The sequence below is a fragment of the Orbicella franksi genome, chromosome 14, assembly GCF_964199315.1.
Source record: "Orbicella franksi chromosome 14, jaOrbFran1.1, whole genome shotgun sequence".
In the NCBI taxonomy this organism is placed as follows: Eukaryota; Metazoa; Cnidaria; class Anthozoa; order Scleractinia; family Merulinidae; genus Orbicella; species Orbicella franksi.
Genome location: NC_138158.1, coordinates 8,764,352 through 8,782,878, shown reverse-complemented (window position 1 = coordinate 8,782,878; position 18,527 = coordinate 8,764,352). Strand labels below are relative to the sequence as shown.

The window sequence follows — 18,527 nt, the reverse complement described above, 5'->3', positions numbered from 1 at the left end:
CCAAAGTATTGTTTACGTTTTCTTTCCAATGCATTTAATTAACACCAAGATACTGAACTGTAAAACGGAGAACTTTCTGACTAGAAAGAAGTCCAAAATCCTTATTTTTATTTTGTTACTTCAGAGATTCAAAGAAAAAAAAATGTTCCGTTCAGCGCCCACTCATCAGAATTAATTTTCTGAAAGAGGTTATTATTTTTCTATTCCACTACGTAATGTTGTATTTTTGAGCAATTTTATGTAATGTATGGCAAGGTTTACCAAGCCTAACATCTCATTGACTATCAGCCAGTTAATTTGACGAGTTTACATTTCTCAGTGGCCAATTGCGATTTATAAATATCACTAACTGCTGTGTTCAAGTAATGATATAGTTTATTTTAAATATACAATAGTTATCGTTGATTCTTTTAGTTCAAAAAGTTATTGTGATATGTTACGATTTTTATCGACCAAATTTAATGTAGATGCACATGTGAGGTAAAAACCAATTACTTACCGTTCGATGAGAAATCTAAATCAGAATGAAATTCAAATTTCTAGCCTCTAGCAGCTAAAACAGCGTCTCCTTCAAAATAACATTGACGTACAAATTATCAGACTTTCGAACCATGGGATACGCTTTCGGTTTCGACGGGCTGTGGAGTCTTTTTTTATATCTGCTGAACATGTATCGAATTAATTAAAAAAGTAGAGCGAGAAGCTAGTTAACATTTGAAGACCACAGTAGCTATTCTGGCATTTGTGATTCTTTTTAGTCAGTATCCAGTCCCATCACTTATTTTGTGGCTTTTGGCACAGTCTTCTTTTGGCTTTTAATAGCATCTCTCACTGCCACACGATAGGCAGGTTTCATTTTCCCCTCGCGTTTCAGTTTTCTGATTCGCAATTTAAGTTACAATTACGCAGTTTAGGTACATGTTTGTTTCCTTGATACAGTCAACTCTCGCTATAGCGGACGCGTTCGGGGACTTCGTTTAGTATCCGTAATAGGGGGGGTCCGTAACAGCGGGATGTGAGATAAAAAGTGCCCTTAACATGCAGAAAATAACATAGACAATGTCTGTGAAGCAAGGACTATAGTGCAGCCGATAAAAAAAGAATTGATATGAAGATAAACATTCCAGAAGTCTTTTGAAGTGGTTTTTGACAATTGATGAACCGCAGACTGTAATTTTATATAATTATGTTATATGAGAAGTAGGTGATGTTCGCTTCATCGAGAGTCAAAAGAATAAAATTGTCATTTTGGTACCTGACGAAAGTGTCCGTAATTCCGTAATGGCGAGAGGCCGTAATTTACGGGAGTCATTTCCAGTCAAGCCTCTATAGCTTTTGCCGGGGATCTGGATTTTGTCAGCAATAGCGAGGTGTCCGCAAGGCGAGAGTTCACTGTATATACTGTACATACATGCATGACTCAATGTGTAAGATTTTAATAACTTTCTTTCGTCTGTGTTGCTGACGGGTAAGGAATTGTGCAATGAGATGACTGAAACGACACGGGAGTTCCACTCAGTATTAACGGCACCTTTTCTTCAAACAAATCATTCCATTAAAAATCTGTTTTCCAGGGGGAGGTTCTTCGGAGAGGGTGATCTAATCTTCTCCCAAGATCACTATGTTTGACGCTGGCCTTGGAAAATCCTGGGCTTAAGATTATGGGTGACCTACCCTAACCGGTTAAAATATTTTCTACGGGGATTAATGGCTGGCTGAGTTTGATTTTTTACCTGAGCTATTGACAGGTGACCAGCTCTGTGAATTAGCCTTGCTACTTTCCCGCCCCCTCCCCCTACCACTCCCCACTCAGCCTTTCCAACCAATCCTAAAGGCGCGAGTTACGCCCTGTGACCACACCCAACCACCTAGATCATCAGACAACTGGTTTTTTTTATCTGATAACGACGGGAGAACCAAACACACATGCAAGGCTGCACGTACTACGCAATCCGGAGCTTAAGCAACTGAGACGCCAAGGAGAGTGCAGGGTAAGAAGTATGGGTTATTGACCAAGTGTGAGGTCAAGATGGCTGGATATTGGCCAAGTTCTCTTTTTGCGTGTTTATGAACCGAAACGGAGTCGAGGTCCATAAACTGGAAAAAAAAAAAAAAAGACCGAGGCCAATATCAAGCCATCTTGACCGAACAAGCTTGGTTAATAAAGGATTTATTATATGGCTTTCGGGAAAATTTTTCTTGCGGGACTCGGCGGGTAGTCCCGAGCGGGCAAGATGGAGCCATCTTGCCCGCTCGGGTAGCTAGTCACAGCGCAGGATTTGATTCATCTTGCCCGCTCACGGAGGTAGCCATATAATAAATGTATTTACATTTTACTTTGTTGTTAAGAATCTCGCAATATCTAAGACTATTCAGTGCGTCTATCAGTTTTAACAACTAGCTCCAGCTGAAAATGCAAAGAAAGCGTTTAACTCTAAATAGAAATTGAAAGAAAGAGACCCTCGTGATTCACTTTCTACAAACAACCCTGAATTTGGCTTGAATTTCCCTTTTTTCTTTTATAAAGTATAGTTAAGAATTTTACCAAGTACCATGTTGTTATTACGTGCACAGCCTTTGTTTCTTTGATTACTGGGTTGCTGTAGTTGTTTGCTGAACGGCTCCTTAATATTATAACAATCTGTATACTTCTTCTTCTTCTTCTTCTTCTTCTGAAAACTGAAATATTTCCAAGCTGACTCAGATGTGTCACGTTATTCTCAGAAGTTGTTTGCAATTTCATAAGAGTTGGTCAGTCATTTAGTTTACCTTATTATTTTGGAATTGGCGATGGGGTTTCACAGTTATCCTCTTTTCACCGTGAGCGCTGTTAGCAATATTCATGGCGATGACAATTAAGCCTGTGAGTTATCATGTGATATAGGTGATAAATAGGTTATCATGTGATATAGGTGATAAATACCTTCTTAAATAAGGGATTCCCCTGAATTGGTTAACTGAGCAACTTACGTTTCGTTTTTGGTGATTAGCTGATAAACAAGAACGGAGGGATTCCCCTGTTTTAATTTAATGAGGAAGTCACGTTTCGTTTTTGGTGATTAGGTAATAAACAAGAACAAAGGGATTTCCCCGAATGAGTTTACGTCATCACGTGTTCGTATGACTTTCCTATGTTCTGTTTTGACCGATTACAATGAGAGGGGGCTGAATAGGGTTGCTGGAACTGTCGGTTCTCAGTTAAATTTTCGGCGATTTCTCAGCTATCAGCCGTGAACTTTCCGAGAATCTCAATGTTTCCCGAGACGAAGTTGAGGGGAACACGGAGATTCTCGGGAAACAAAATTCACTGCTCCCCTCGGGACCAGTCATTAAGTGCTAATTAACAACTTCAAGATATCCATAATCTCACGACCGTTTTAAGTACCGCCGACGCTACAGTTACTTATTTTTTTCAAGAACCTAACATAATTGAAAAGTAGTCTACAGAATTGGACTCGAGCTGAGATTTATATTGCTCACAGTTTAATTTATTCCTCTGGACTTTGAATTCAAAAAAAAAAAAAAGAAAAAAAAAAAAACAGGCCCGTCCTGTGCGTTATGAGATTGGTACTTGTTGAAAATTTCCGGACTACTAGAGAAACATTTCAATTTATTTTGAACGAGATAGAAAATAAAATAACGAGGCGAGAGACCATACATAATACGCCGAGCTGCTAATGCTAAGCGTGTGGCCTTGTTGGGCCAGCTCATTCCACCCTTTTTACTGGTGTTTTTTTGCCGAACAGGAACGTGTTTGCATCTCTTCTCCTGCCTTTTTTGTGAGAGTTAAGCATGCGCCAGGGATAGATTTATGACAAAAAGACCTGGAACCTCACGGGAGAGCATTTAAACGAACGTAAATCTCTGCACGGCGCATCGATTACCCGTGCCTCCAAGAGGTAGACTCTGCACCCCAACAATTTTAGGCACTGGTGCCACATTTCATTTGGAACCGTTACGTTCACACGAGGAGAATTTGGAGTGCCGTGCCCGAAAATGGGCAGCATGTTGCCAATTATGTGCCGTGCCGTGTTGTTTTAGCGCGTGTAAATGGGGCTTATATCTTATCTCCGTACTTGTGTATGAAAGAAAATTAGTTTCGATGTAGTATAGGTTGACGAAAACTGAGTGAACACACATCCTGTTAATTGTGTTTGTGTATAAGATCAGAATTCAAACTTGCATGTGCTTACGAGGTTCCAGGAGTAGGAGAGAAAATAGTATAAACTTTACCTCTAACTCATTCATCAAGAAAGAATATTTCCAAAGACATTATCAAATACAGCAACGATTAGAAAATTCTTGTTGACGTGAAAAAATGTTATAAATCCAAAATGTGTATGGTGGAGAACTTTCCTTGACCTTTTCCATGATCTTTCCGAGTTTTCCCTGACTTATGTTGAGCAGTTGTTCTCAAAACAGTCTATTATTTAAGGTATTTTCCCACATTATGACGTACTAAATGCATGCTAGTGTTAATTATTTTACTGGAATTATCTGGTTTCCTGACTTGTCTGCTGTTTTTCAAACTTTTGATATTTTTTAGCCTGTTCATTCTCAGCAAGTTTATTGCTTTTCCACGACTTTCCATGACCCAAACTTCAATGTCAGGACTTTCCATTCCTGAAAATGAAATTATATAAAAATTCCATGACTTTCCAGGTTTTCCATAGGAACCTTGAGTTAAATTCCGAAGAAAGGGAGGAAAGTAACAATAAACTGCGCGACAGAGCAACTTAGAAATGAAAAATAACTTCCCTTGAAAACTAAACTACCAACTCGCGACGGAAAGCTGCCCAAATATTATTCAAAATAGAAAAAACGACAATGACACAGTACAAGGTGCAACTCAGTTGTAGCAATATGGCCGCCACTGGAACCCTCGCTAGTACCCAGTCCACCTGATAGACAATGATCTTCGATAGCCTGGATAATAAAAAACAATCGACTGCGCATGCTTGCAATCTTACATCCGACAAAAATTTTGAATTTTTCCCGCTATTGGCAAGAATAGGCTGCTGTCTCGCTAAGGCTCGACAGCAATTACCCTTGCAAGCGACGGGTGGGATCTTCTATCTTCTGCCCTGACTGTTTCTCGCTGAAAATAACTTTAAGCCCCTAATTCTGCGGGACTGTTGTAACCCCTCTGCCCTCTTGTTCCAATCCAGACATTAGGTTCTTTTTCTGTCAGTTTTAAGGGTTAAAGGAGCTCAGTCACAGTATTTACGTTCTAATTCGCTCTGCTCAAACTAACGTAAATTACTTTCCTCTTACATGCAATACATTCAAAACAACCAACACTGTTTCATGGTTGGATGCTCAGGCATTCCAACCTCATGAGAAATAACAAAATAAAACAGAGAAAGGAAAAATATTACCGCGAAAAAGCTGATTATCACCGTCAGACTTAATGCGCGTAGAAGTACCCGGCTTAAACTTGTCGGAATCCTTCCTCTTTTTGTCCGCAGCATTCTTCGCCTTCCTGAGGCGATTTTCGTCTCCGAGTTCGAGGCAATGTCATCCGACTCATATTCTTGAACCACTAGCCAGCGGTCTTTGCTGCGATCAGCAATCTTTATTATCTTCTGCCTCTTTTGAATGATTTGTTGTGCTTCCTGAGACAAACTATGTACTTGAGCAGGGTCGTCAGCACTGGTCTTTATTCGGGAAAGAAGGTTTTCTAGTTTGGCGTTCACCTCAAACTGCTTTCTATTACCCTTGAATTTAAATTCTGAAGCGGACCTCTCTATTTCCTACTGATCTTCTATCAGCTTTCCCTGGCCTTCGAGTTGTGTGTTAAGATATCCCTTGAATAAGGAAAATACTTCGTCCATCAGCTCTGAACTTTGAGGTTTAGTATTCTCTGGTGTTTCTTTCTCTTTCCTTCTCTCAACGTTAGATTCCGAGTCGGACGTTACAGCGAGTAAAACGAAGGGCAAACACGTCGGCAACTGAAGCGCGCGCGAGAGAAAGAAGCACCTCGTGCTAGTGAATATATGGTATGCAATAGCCAATCAAAAGGTGCCACTGAAACTCCTGGAAAGAATTGCTTACATACCAGCGGAAAATACATTTTGTGTCAGTTATTTTGGCCTCATGCAAAATTAACTTTAAATTTAAGAAAACCTGAGAATAATAATTTACAAAGATAGAAAAAGACTGAAAAGACAATAATAAACCATAAAGAAACAAGGATGGCTAAGGATGGAGAAGATTGACACGGATTATACAACGGACGAACTTGAAAAACTTAGGCTAAACTTTTGAAAATGCGCAAACCGTGACATAGCTCCTTTAATACATCCAGTTAAATTGCAGAGTTTTCTTTCTTCTTTTGTTTTTCCAAGGTTATAGGCCCATCCTAAAAACCAGTCATGAATATGATCCCTTGTTGCCTCAGTAACACGGACCTTTCTAGCTGACCAATGTAAGTAAACTTTCAGAGACGATGGAGAATGTCCTCAGAGTCTTACGGTCTTTTGGTAAGCCTATGCTAAGGCCCTGTCCATACCATACACCAGAGGAATTTGATAACGGAGGCTTCATTCTGAGAACGCAGCAAATGTTTTCCGTCCACACTACGCCGGAGGAGTTTAAAAACGCAACAATCACCGCCATTTTGGATTTACTCGGTCAGGAAAATCACATGATTATCGTGACGCTATCGTTTTTCAAAATGCTTCGTTTTCAAATTGTTTTCCGTCCACACGAACTGATGAGAAGGCGTCGTTTTCAAATTCCTCCGGTTTGAAGAGTGTTTTCGAAAAGCTCCGTTTTCGTGACGGATTAGTTTGGACGGTAGGACTAACCGTAGAAATAAAGCTGCGTTTTCAAATTTCTCCGGTGTAGTGTGGAGTGGGCCTGAGGGGTCGGCTTCCTGTCCAATCTTTTTACTGGTTTGATTTAATACACAGCTCATAAATAGATTTTGTTTTTCCCCAAAATGAAAATCGATGCCTACGGTCTTTAGCTAAGTTGTAAGACAGAAACAGAAACATTTGGACCAGGTTGTAAATGGCAACTGGGAGAAGCTTATAATAACCATCAGATGAGGGGCCATGCCTTCATCAACCCCCTCCACCCTCCCCTCCCTCATCTGATCATCCTCTCGAGTTAAAAAATATTTCACTAAGGAGTATAAGTGATGCCAATTTTGGTCAAAGGTGATAACGTCAGAAGTGAAACAAAGGCCAACGCTCGTCATGGCCGGTTACAGGCGGCACGGGAGTCAGTGGGTTATTATACAATAACTACAGAAATTCTGGTGCGTTCATTGGCTAATTTTTATTGTCATAAAGCGGACAAACACATGAATTTATAATTTATGCGATGCATCAACGACCGAGAGTGGACAATTTGACAATTTGTTCTCGTAAAAAACAAATTGATGTCAGCTTTTAATGTGTCTGTCCTGTTATTGACAATGAATTTCGTCATAACATCGTCAAAGTAGTCTGCGAATACACTTGGCTATTCCCTCGTGGATCCACGGCTACTTTGACAATGTTATGACGAAATACATGATCAATAACAGGACAGACGCACGAAAAACTTCCGTCAATTTGTTAAAAACATGGCTTCAGATAAGTAAAGTTACCAGGACTTTCGAGAAAGGGGCCCCTGGTCACTTTTTATCCAACCCAGTCATCCAGTTGTATAAGGAGTCATACCTAAGTTGCGGCTTTTAACAGCCTCGCACTACTCTGTAAACTTTCTGAATGCGACACAAACGACATGGCAAAAAGTATATTCATTCGAGAATCTTATATATATATTCTTAAATCCAAATTTGTTTATAAGAGTTTTGAAATTATAATGAAAGAAAGGTGCTAGCTTACATTATCTTTAAGTCGGACTCATGTGAACCCTCATGTTAATGTGTCTTTAGCAAATAAAAATCACTTCATTCACAGAAAAAAAAGAAAAGAAACTGTCTTACAAGACTTGAGCTTGTATGTTTTATTGACAGTTCTTTGGTCAGTTCAACTGTCGCCTCAAACAGCACTGTTGAGCTTGTTACCCAGACCTTTTTAGCAGAGTAACCAGACTCTGCAAGGCTCCTGTGCCGTGTGGCTTCAGTCAACAGACGACAAGGCTTACACAGTTTCTGTTTTTTGACCTTGAGGTTATACATGTATATAACAAAGCTATTAACATCACTGATGTGTTAAGTTACTTTCCAGCACTATCATCTCTGTTTCTCTTCTGGCCCCCTCCTCCACCCCTTCTTCCACCCCCTCGTCCACTGAATGAGCCTCCTCTGCCCCCTCCACCACCGCCTCCTCCACTATGACCTCCTCGGCCTCCACCTCCGCCACGACCACCACGCCCTAATGATGAAACAAATTTAAACCAGTGAAAACTAGCACTTTTATGGAATCAGTACATATGGGATTTTCTTAACCATGCTATCTTCGCAGGACTGCCTTCTGTAGCTTTTTTGTAGACTCAGAATGGACAAAACCACAGGGTAACCATTCAAATGAAAGCTACTGAGCAGTACATTCACGTGGCACTGTTTTTACATTGTACAAGATGGTTCTAATGCTTTTTAACTTAAAAGTCAGTGGATGAAACCCTAGTGTGTGACCATTAAAAAGAAAGCCATTGAGTAGCAATTTCATGTAGTACTGTTTATTGAGCTGTAAAAGGTGGTTCTACCTTTTAGGTCTGTGGAGGAAACCCTAGTGTGTGACCATTCAAATGAAAGCTATTGAGCAGTACTTTCATGTGGTACTGTTTATTATGCTGTACAAGGTGGCTCTAACTGTTAGGTCTGTGCATGAAACCCTAGCATGTGACCATTCTATTTGTATTATTTAAGTCTGTGGATGAAACCCTTAGAAAATGTGTGACCACTACTTAGCAGAACATGTAGTTTCATGTTATATTTGCCCTTTGACCTTCTTTGGAGGAACAGTAGGGGTTTAAAATGCAGGTGTCCTGTAATTTGTCATGCCTGGTCTTCCTGTGCCTCTGCTTCTTCCTTGTTTTACCATTTCGTCTTTCACCATGTCAGTAACCTACATGCAAGATGCCAAAGATGTTAGCTTCGCTGAGCAGATTTTGGTTATGATGTCAAGGCCAAAACCTGTCAACATTAGCGATACTTAAAAGCAAAGGATGATGATTCTATTCAATAATCTATTCACACCTCACTTGGAATCCTAAGATATTTTATGTTGCTACCCCTGATGTAACATTCAGGTATCTTCCAAAACCTGTCTCCATCCTGAAAGGAGAAAACAGAGGTCATCTCCTTAACAAAGGGTGATCAAAGCATGGCAAAAGAGATTTCATAAAACATTTTCAACAAGAGGGCAACTGGTTTTCATAGGTGGGCAATATGTTTCGAATTGAACTTCTTTATTAGAAAAACTTTCCTCTAGATGGTGAAACCAGGTATGCAAAATCATCCTCACATCTGGTCAGTTTGCCCTGTGCCTGGCCCTTAATGTAACCCCTGGAAAATTGCACTTTATGTATGTAATGACATTTCAGCAAATATTTGCAAGGATACACCTAATATAAATACAGACAAGGGCAGCAACTGTAGCTGCTGCTGAAGAAAAACTTTCTGCTACAGTGTAGATGGTCAAACCAAGTAGGTAAAATCATCCTCACATCTGGTCAATTTGCCCTGTGCCTGGCCCTTAATGAAACCCCTGCAAAATTGCACTTAATGTATGCAATGACATTTCAGCAAATATTTGCAGGGATACATATAATTAAAAATAATACAGACAAGGGCAGCAACTGTAGCTGCTGCTGAAGAAACTTACTCTGGAAGTACAAATGAGTTCTCTTAGATTTATGTTCATCCAGTTGTCACAGCTTACAAGATGTCCATTGTATGTCTCTCCATTCTTTAGCTCTACCAGCTGTGAAAAATAAGAAAAGTTTTGCCAGTGTCAATATTGTACATTCATACATCACAAAATAAAGTCTGTAATTTATTTATTCTTTTGGTTTAGTATAGGTGCCTCAGACATAGTAAAGTTTGCATATGAGCCAAGTTCCCAGTAGGCCAAAGATCCCGGTTTCTGTAGCATGAAGTGACTAGGAGTATTTCTACTTGTCCCCCTCGGATGAGATGCTGATCTATCCCACGGCTATCCTAGCATTAAATTCAACTGTACGCATTTATACACCTGGGTGAAGAGAGGCACTGTGAAAGTGAAGTGTCTTTCACAAGTGCTCAACACTATGACCCCAGCCAGGGCTCAAACCCACACCCCTCAGGGTCAAGCACACTGCCCACGAGGCCACCATGCCTTCTGATGCCTGACATAATGTCATTGAAATGTATGCCCAAGAGAAACACAGACATAAAATGAATGTCACTCCATTGTATTGTACAAGTTCATGTACTGATTCAAAGTTTAGGATCATTTATAGTCCATATCTTGTTCTACAATTCAAGTTTTGCAACACAATCACTCAGAAATGCTCTCCATAATTATATCAGACATTAGCAGAACAGATTTTAATCCTTGAATTCCTAATAACACTTGTCAACAAGTCGTTCTTCATAACGCAAGCAAAAAGCCACATGTACCTGTAGCAAGTCTTATTCGTTCACTAACTGCTAGTTTTGAGTACATTTGGTGGGGAGTAAAATTCTCAGAACTGGCTTTAAAGGGAGTTTATGTGACTAGTAAGGAGAATTACATATTTCGAGCTTAAGAAAGACAGGGTTTAATGGTCGCATACATAAAAACCTGTTTTAAAACCTGTTTAAAACGCATGCTTGTTATAATAAAAACAAAACAAAAACGCCTATTGTAAACTGACTGAATTCAGTGGGCGTTTTTCAGAATCATGGGGTTTGTGGGTATTAGCATTCCCTCACTCACCCCACCACCCCCTGCTTCATCAATTTTTCCATGGTCTGGCTTAGGAACACTTGCTATGCAGGCTATCTTTAGTTTATGAAGGTCAATACTTATAAAGAAACTAGAACTTTTTTGACAATTGAAAGATCAACAGCTTTAATTACTTGTTGTTACAAGGAGAAGAAGCACCACTTTTAGCTGCCAAATCCTTGGGGGGGGGGGGGGGAGGGGGGGAAAGCACCCAAAGAACTCTTTTTGTGCAATCAAAAAAAAAAAAAAAAAAAAAAAAGAGCATGGATGCTCCCAAATAATCTTGACAACAACAGCTATCATTGAACTTAGCAACAATCCTGTCAAAAACTGCAACTTGCTGGATAATTCTCAAGGCTGAATTTAATCCTATTATGGGACATGTACACCCATGTACACTGTGTACCTGTTCCTCAAGGTGACTAAAATAATAGTGATACACTAGTCCATGACATATAAAGAAAAACATTGACTGACCCGCCGTGTTTGAGGTATTTTCCTCCACTGATATTTTTTTCATTGTTTCTTGTTTGTCCTGATAAGAGATACATGTTAGTATGAGTGTTTTTTTTTTCTTTTTTTTTTTTTATTTGCAATAACACAAGGGAATACAATGCTTACAATACAATTACGAACAGTACACTAGTTACACTAATTACAACACTAGCTCTATTTACATTATATTGCTCTAATTATTTACACTATTTAAATTGAAGGGGTGAGTGCAAAACCATGCGAAGTGACGATTTGGGTGAAAAAAAAAATTTTCGCGAAAGGGCTTGAATTCTTGCATGTGGTCTTCAATGTAATAGAAAAATGTGGTCCTGTATTTTTGTCGCTGGTTTTTGCTTTGTTTATAAAGACGCCGCTAGGAAAACCGAGTGGTTTTTCTGCATACGCAATATCTCGAAAACGAAGCGAAGCTTCGCGGAAAAAATACGGGACATTGTTAAACATACCTAAACAAAACTGCATGCGAAATTTGGAGCGTTTTCGACAAAGTTCACTTTTGATTTAAATACCTAGCGCCCTTTTCCCGCCGAGGTCTTCAAATAAACGAAGCCGGGCCTTTGTTATGATAAACAGAGCCGATCCTTTGTTGTAATAGCCAAGCCAAGCCTTTGTTATAAGTCGAAGTCTCACCTCGGTTTATCATAACAAAGGATCGGCAAGCCGCGTCCGCAAGGACTTTGATTTCACTTAGAAAGCAGCAAAATGTGAATTTCACGCAACGTATAAGCTCAAAAATGTTGATTTTAGGTCAAAAAAGGTTTAAATGTTGATTTCACGTTAACGCGTGACAGCAAGGAGGTTGATTTCTCTTAGAAACGAGCAAAATGTCAATTTCACGCAACGCATAAGCTCAATGATGTTGATTTCAGGTCTAAATAGGTTAAAATATTGATTTGATGTTAACGCGTGACGGCAAGGAGGTTGATTTCACTTAGAAACCAACAAAATGTCAATTTCACGCAGCGCATAAGCTCAATGATGTTGATTTCACGTTAACGCGTGATGGCAAGGATGTTGGTTTCACTTAGAAACCAGCAAAATGTCAATGTCACACAGTGCATACGCTCAATGATGTTGATTTCAGGTCTAAATAGGTTAAAATGTTGATTTCATGTTAACGCGTGACGGCAAGGATGTTGGTTTCACTTAGAAACCAGCAAAATGTCAATTTCACGCAGCGCATAAGCTCAATGATGTTGATTTCACATGAAAACACGCTATAAATAGGGCTGACAGATTAACAGATTAACCCTTCTCCGCAACGTACAGGTCTCCATACATCTGCATGTCCGCTGATCCCAGAAGCTCAAAACACTACAAATCATGCCGATTTGAAATAAAATCAACGCAACCTGGATCACAGATCTATGTTACAATCGATCGCTACTTGTTGGCCATTCTTATGTTTAAACAATCTAGTTACCAGTTCGAGAAACGTCCGCAGAACGTGATCGCAATGCATGCCGGGAAGGGTCTTTACACCTCGTGCGCGGGAAAACATGGCGGTCGATACAAGACAAATTTTATCACTCTAAAACCAGTTCTCGCTTTCCAAACTTTGACGCTAGCAACGCTTGGCAAATGGGCCACGACTCACCAGAGGGTATTTTTTGGGGGCAAGAACTGCTCTTGGACTTTGCTGCCTGGCTTGATCTGACTTCGAACGCCGATAACACGATTACGGTATATCAGCTGCCTTCGAAGTTTCAGAACACATTTTGATTCTTTAAAATGTGCTGATGACTTGCGGGTTTATTGAGACTTTATGATGTCTCTCAACCACCAGGCAGGCACACAAGGTACTTTAAAACAATGCTTAAGATATTAGTTGACAGAGCTCTAATGCGGCACATCTCTTTTTTGTTTGATGAATTTCGTTTGACTCTCGATCGAGTCACGTGTTGTGCTCACGTCACAATACCCGACGTAAACAATCTGTTCCCAGATTTCCGCTCTATATATGCTGTGAGATTTGATTTTGACTTCATACACTATAAACAGTCTGCCTGTTTGCTGTTCAACAAATAAACTCCTAAAGACATGGCTAGGAAAAGCCAAGTATTTTTCCATACGTTATCACTCGAAAACGAAGCAAAAACCAGCGACAAAAATACAGGGCCGCGTTTTTCTATTACATTGAAGACCACGTGCAAAAATTCAAGCCCTTTTGCGAAAATTTTTTTTTTCACCCAAATCGTCACTTAGCATGGTTTTGCACTCACCCCTTCAATTACAATATCTAGTACATGACTTACAGTACACTACAGTACTGACAAATACAGTGACAACAAGGGGTAAAGAAAAAAAGAAGAAAAATAGATAATTATCATTTTTAACAGCTTGAGGTTGTTCTATAAAAGCATCAAAAATAGACCAAAGGTATGTGGTACATTAAACGTAAAATGAGTTATGCACCTGACAGGAGATTAGAAATAGCCTAATGGGTAGGAGATAAATACAGACAGGTATCAAAAATATAATCTAAAATATTAATTAAATCCTCATATATCCTGTGAGAGCTTTCCATTTCTTTGTGTCTCCACATTTTGTTTCTATTTCATGCTGTCATTTTAGTGTGCATATGAAGTGCGCAAGATTTGAATGATCATCTTTTGTTTTAGCAAGCCATATGTGATATCTTGTTAAGAGAAAGCAGTACCGGTAATTGATAAGAAGCACAAATTGAGAGATATCTGGCCTCAGACCCAAAGCAATAATATTTGTCAAAGCCTAATCTCTAAGAAGTAAGTTTAAGTTTTTCAGCCATACATGCATTCAGTAAGTTTATTTCAAAAGTGAGATGTTTGGTGGTGTGACCAAAAAAGATGAATTATTGACTCAGAGGAGGTGTGACAAAAACTGCACTTCATCGCCCTGTAGACCTATTCTAAATAAGAAGTTATTGGTTGGTACACGTCTATGTAAGAATTTCAGCTGAAACTCTACCAGCTTAGTGCTCTTTGTGCATTTTTTTTAGCTAGAAGATACATGTAGGCAGCAGTCCAATTTATGTTCTCATTCATTGGTAGGTCACAATCCTCTAGCCACTTCTTTTGACTTGACTCTGGGGTTAAACTCTTGTTACTAATCAGTTTTTTTATATATTAATGTACATGCAGTTGGTTTTTTGACTTGTAAAATTCTTGTTGTAAGTGGCTCATATTCGTGGTCGGTGTTCTGTAAATCTTGAAAATTAGAATCAGTCTGAAGAGACTTAGTCACTTTACAGCCGATATTAATCCGTAGAAGCTGAGAGGGCAAGGGTCTACTTCATACTTACAGTGGAAATCATTTAACGAGAAAGTTGTTGTCTGGTCCTAAAACATGTGTCACCCGAGCTATTCCCTTAGTGAACCAATTTAAAAAAAAAAAAAAACTGTCTTGTTGGCTATCTTTATTAGGGAGTTACAGTGTATGCCAAAGTTGTTGATCCAGAAAGCGATCTTTCAATGTTATTGAAATCATGTTCAAAGTTAACTTCTGCCCAGATTCCTAATAGTTCTTTTAAAAAGGCATCCGAACTTGTTATTGTTGATAAGGTGACTCTAACGTTGAGGTTGTAGGAAAAAAAGTTTTGACAGCCATATTTTTTGGGGATTATATCAAAAAAGATTTTCCATTTTTTCTTGTTGTTGTTATCTATTAAATATTTTTATACAAGTTGAGCTTCTCACAATTTCTTACTGCTAGTAAGTATACTTACATATAAGCGTTGTAAATTTAACCGATGGAATTAGAACTAATAAGATAACTTAATATGTACAAGTGTAGGCCCTTGCAAACAACATTATAGATACCAGAAATACAAACTGACCTGATCTAACTGTATCTGAGTCCTCCATTGATCTTACTGTGTTGTTGTTTGCTTCTTGTTTGCCTGATAATAAATGAAACTGTTTCAGTGAGAGACTTATCAGTTGTTGTTTACGTTTGAGTGGAGGTTATTACATGCAACATTGAAAATTGATTTCAACAATAATTTTAAAAAAATAATTTTTTTCAACAGAAACTGTTCCAGCAATGCATACATGTATTAATTAAAGAGCAACTTTCTACAGTTCATATTTTGCCACTAAGAACTGTATTTAAGATTTCTAGGACTTAAGAAAATAGTCCAAAAAATAACCATAGAAACAATGTATAAAAATGCTGCAACATGAATACTGTAGACTGTTCCTAGTCCCCCAACTTTCTGTGAGATCGTAGATGTCGATTGTTGAATTCGACAGGCCGCCACCTTGGTCTCCTGATGCAAGCAAAACTGGGGAGACTACAAAATGCCTGTGGGTAGGGGTGGTGGAGGGCACAGTGGGCTGAAAAAATCCCCATTTTTTCCACCAGTTCACCCCCACATTATTAACCCCATCACCCCTACCCACGGGCATTTTGAACTCTCCCCAGTTTCACTCACATCAAGAGACCAAGATGGCAGCCCATCAAACTCAACGATCAACATCTACGATCTCACGGAAAAATAGGGGACTGTGAATAGTCTATGAATACTGCAAAGTTGCTTTCTCCAGGTAATTAACCCCTTGATTTAGGTAGTTCCTTATATACACACCATTAACAACTGCATCGCTAAAATGGAGGTTGGGTGCCTGAGATATCCAGGAGCTTCCACTATTGGCAGCCAGCTCCTAGATGAAGACCGCTCCCATGGTTGGCAAATCCTGGCAACCCAGCCATGAGCCCCCACACAGTAAGAGAAACAGGCATCCATCACACTGTTGAAACAATAGAAAGAGGGAGGGAAAGGCGAGGGAGGGGAACTGCCTGGAGGATCAGCTGCCACACAACAAAAAGCGCCAGACATGCCTCCTGTATGTATGCCATGCTACGATCCATGAGCACATGGAATTCCGACACATGTGCATATGTATCGACACCCCTGACTACCTGGGGAACACAAGCACTCTTTGTTGTTAACTCCGCTAAATCGCATTTAACTGCATTTAACAACTGCATCACTAAAATGGAGGTTGGGGACCTGAGACATCGAGGAGCTTCCACTATTGGCAGCCAGCTCCTAGATGAAGACTGCTCCCATGGCTGGCAAATCCTGGCAACCCGGCCATGAGCCCCCATGCCATGCCGAAGGACCTCCAAGAAAAGCAACGGCCAGCTCAGAGAGAATGGGGCTCATGGTGGAGGCAAAGCCAGAGCCCCATCAAACAATGCCCAAGTCTGGAGGCACCCAGCTACTGAACGCAATTAGTTAAGGTAAGTATCATACCTGTTAAGATATTCTACCAGCTACACTGTATAGAAAGGGTACCCACGGGTGTGTGCACGTACAAAATATAAGTTTCACTCGACCAGCGTCCCATGGACTTAATGAGGTGGTGAAGAACGCCTCTCTGGGCAAGCGGAGTTGCAGTGCTGATTCTAAAGCTGTGACCTGAGAACTTATCAGAAATGCCAGCTGCCAGTAAGGTGGATTACAGAAATGAAGATAGAAGGGCCCTCAAAAGAGGCCCAATACCGGGTCCATGAAGAGGAAGGCAGCTTGTCGACACAGAGACAGGACAGAGAGGTGCAGAGCCACGGCCAAGGAAAATGAAACAGACATGCCGAAAAGGATCAGTCTTAGCACACTTAATGAACACTCTAAAGCTTTGAGAAATTGACTTGAAGATCGGCTGGGGTAAGTCTACAGAGGGGTCAAAAGAACTATTCTTTGTGAATTCCCCGGCTCAAAGGAACCTGAAGAGGCCAAGGCAACAGGTCCCCCACAGCATGACATTGTCCGGGTTAGATAAATCCAAGGACTGGACAGGTGTAAAACACACATAAGGTCTGCAGTCACAGGCTGGCATTGAGGGAGTTTTGAAACCTGCTGTCATTTAATCCCTCTTAAGGTAATTCCTCTGAAATAAAAGTGAAAATAGATTTTTGTTCAAACTTTGTCCACTGAATATTTGTCATATGATAACTTCAATTTTGAAATAAAAAAGGGGGGTGCCCATGCTCATTAAGGAGCAGTGAGGCATTGAAAATGCCCCATTTTTGCATTATTTAATGCTTATTATAAGAACGCATTCCCAGTAATTGTAACATCTTTGTAAGCCCGGACTCATAAGAACACGCATTAAACTACAGTCAATACATTGTGTCGGACCACAAATAAACGTTTAAGTTTGATTCAGACAGAAAGCTAAATCCTTAATTAAAAATTTGAACCAAATTTCTTGGCGTGGTTACCAACTGCAAAATAGAAAAGACCACAGTGTATTTGCTATTTTTCTTATTTATTCAATTTTCAGCAGTAGAAATTAGATCAGTCTTTTCTCACGCAAAGCTTATGATTAGTTGATTACGACGACTGGAAAAAAAATTGGGGTGCCCATGCTCGTTGGTGAGCTAGAGCCATTTTTCAAGTGACAGAGCTCAGTATCAAGGCAAATCCATCATGTTTTCAATATGCGCGTGCACGAGAGCGCGCTAATGACGCAGTAAGGATGCGCAATGCAAATGTGAGGAAGGACCTTAAAAGATGCTGAAGTTGATGACAATTGGAAAGCGGGTCTGGATAGCCATAGTCAATGTGTAAGGAGAGAACTACTGATAGATAAACCTTAATGGAAGAATGATGAAGGCAGTCTGCTAAGTGAGCACACAAGTGCATCAAAGTTTTTTCACTGGCAGGTGGGAGAGAGTGACCAAGATCACAGGGAATATCCTGAATACAGAATTCTAGGAACTGGCATTGAGCTAAGCCACAAACTTGACAAGTTGAAGGGGCAAGGCCATTAGCCAAGTAGAATTGGAACATTCCAGTCAGTTCATGACAAGCTGGGCCAGCAGCGACGGTGGTATTGGTGTAGCCATATGAGCTGCATGTGGAGTTAGATGATGGAAACGCTGAAGTCAAAACGAGATAAGGCATCAGCAATAGAATTGTCCCGCCCAGGTGTATAAGGTGTGGTAAAGGCAAAAGTGTTACGGGCTGCTGCAAGGGATAAGTAGCAAAGAAGTACCATCATGTTTGGACCCCTTGAGGTGCCTGAATGTAGAACGCTGACTACCGCCATATTATCCGAACAGAACACCACCCATTTTGTGGCCCATCTGTGGCCCCATAGTGTAGCTGCCACAACTTCAGGGCAAAGTTCCTTGTAGGCCATTGACAAAGGTTGTTGAGCGATG

General features: G+C 40.1%; 1 protein-coding gene and 1 long non-coding RNA gene across 2 annotated transcripts in view; both read right to left on the bottom strand.

The window, feature by feature from the left end:
• The window catches only part of LOC145468481 (U6 snRNA-associated Sm-like protein LSm4), a 102,534-nt gene that overhangs the window by 36,172 nt on the left and 47,835 nt on the right, over nucleotides 1-18,527 (bottom strand). The window contains exon 5 of the mRNA XM_081452230.1: nucleotides 9,783-9,881. The gene's annotated coding sequence lies outside the window, so the exon portion shown is untranslated. The remainder of the gene's footprint in view (nucleotides 1-9,782; nucleotides 9,882-18,527) is intronic.
• The window catches only part of LOC145468489 (uncharacterized), an 88,445-nt gene continuing 77,856 nt past the window's right edge, over nucleotides 7,939-18,527 (bottom strand). The window contains exons 5-6 of the long non-coding RNA XR_014042208.1: nucleotides 8,960-9,023; nucleotides 7,939-8,330 (exon numbers count right to left, since the gene is read on the bottom strand). This is a non-coding gene — a long non-coding RNA (uncharacterized LOC145468489). The remainder of the gene's footprint in view (nucleotides 8,331-8,959; nucleotides 9,024-18,527) is intronic.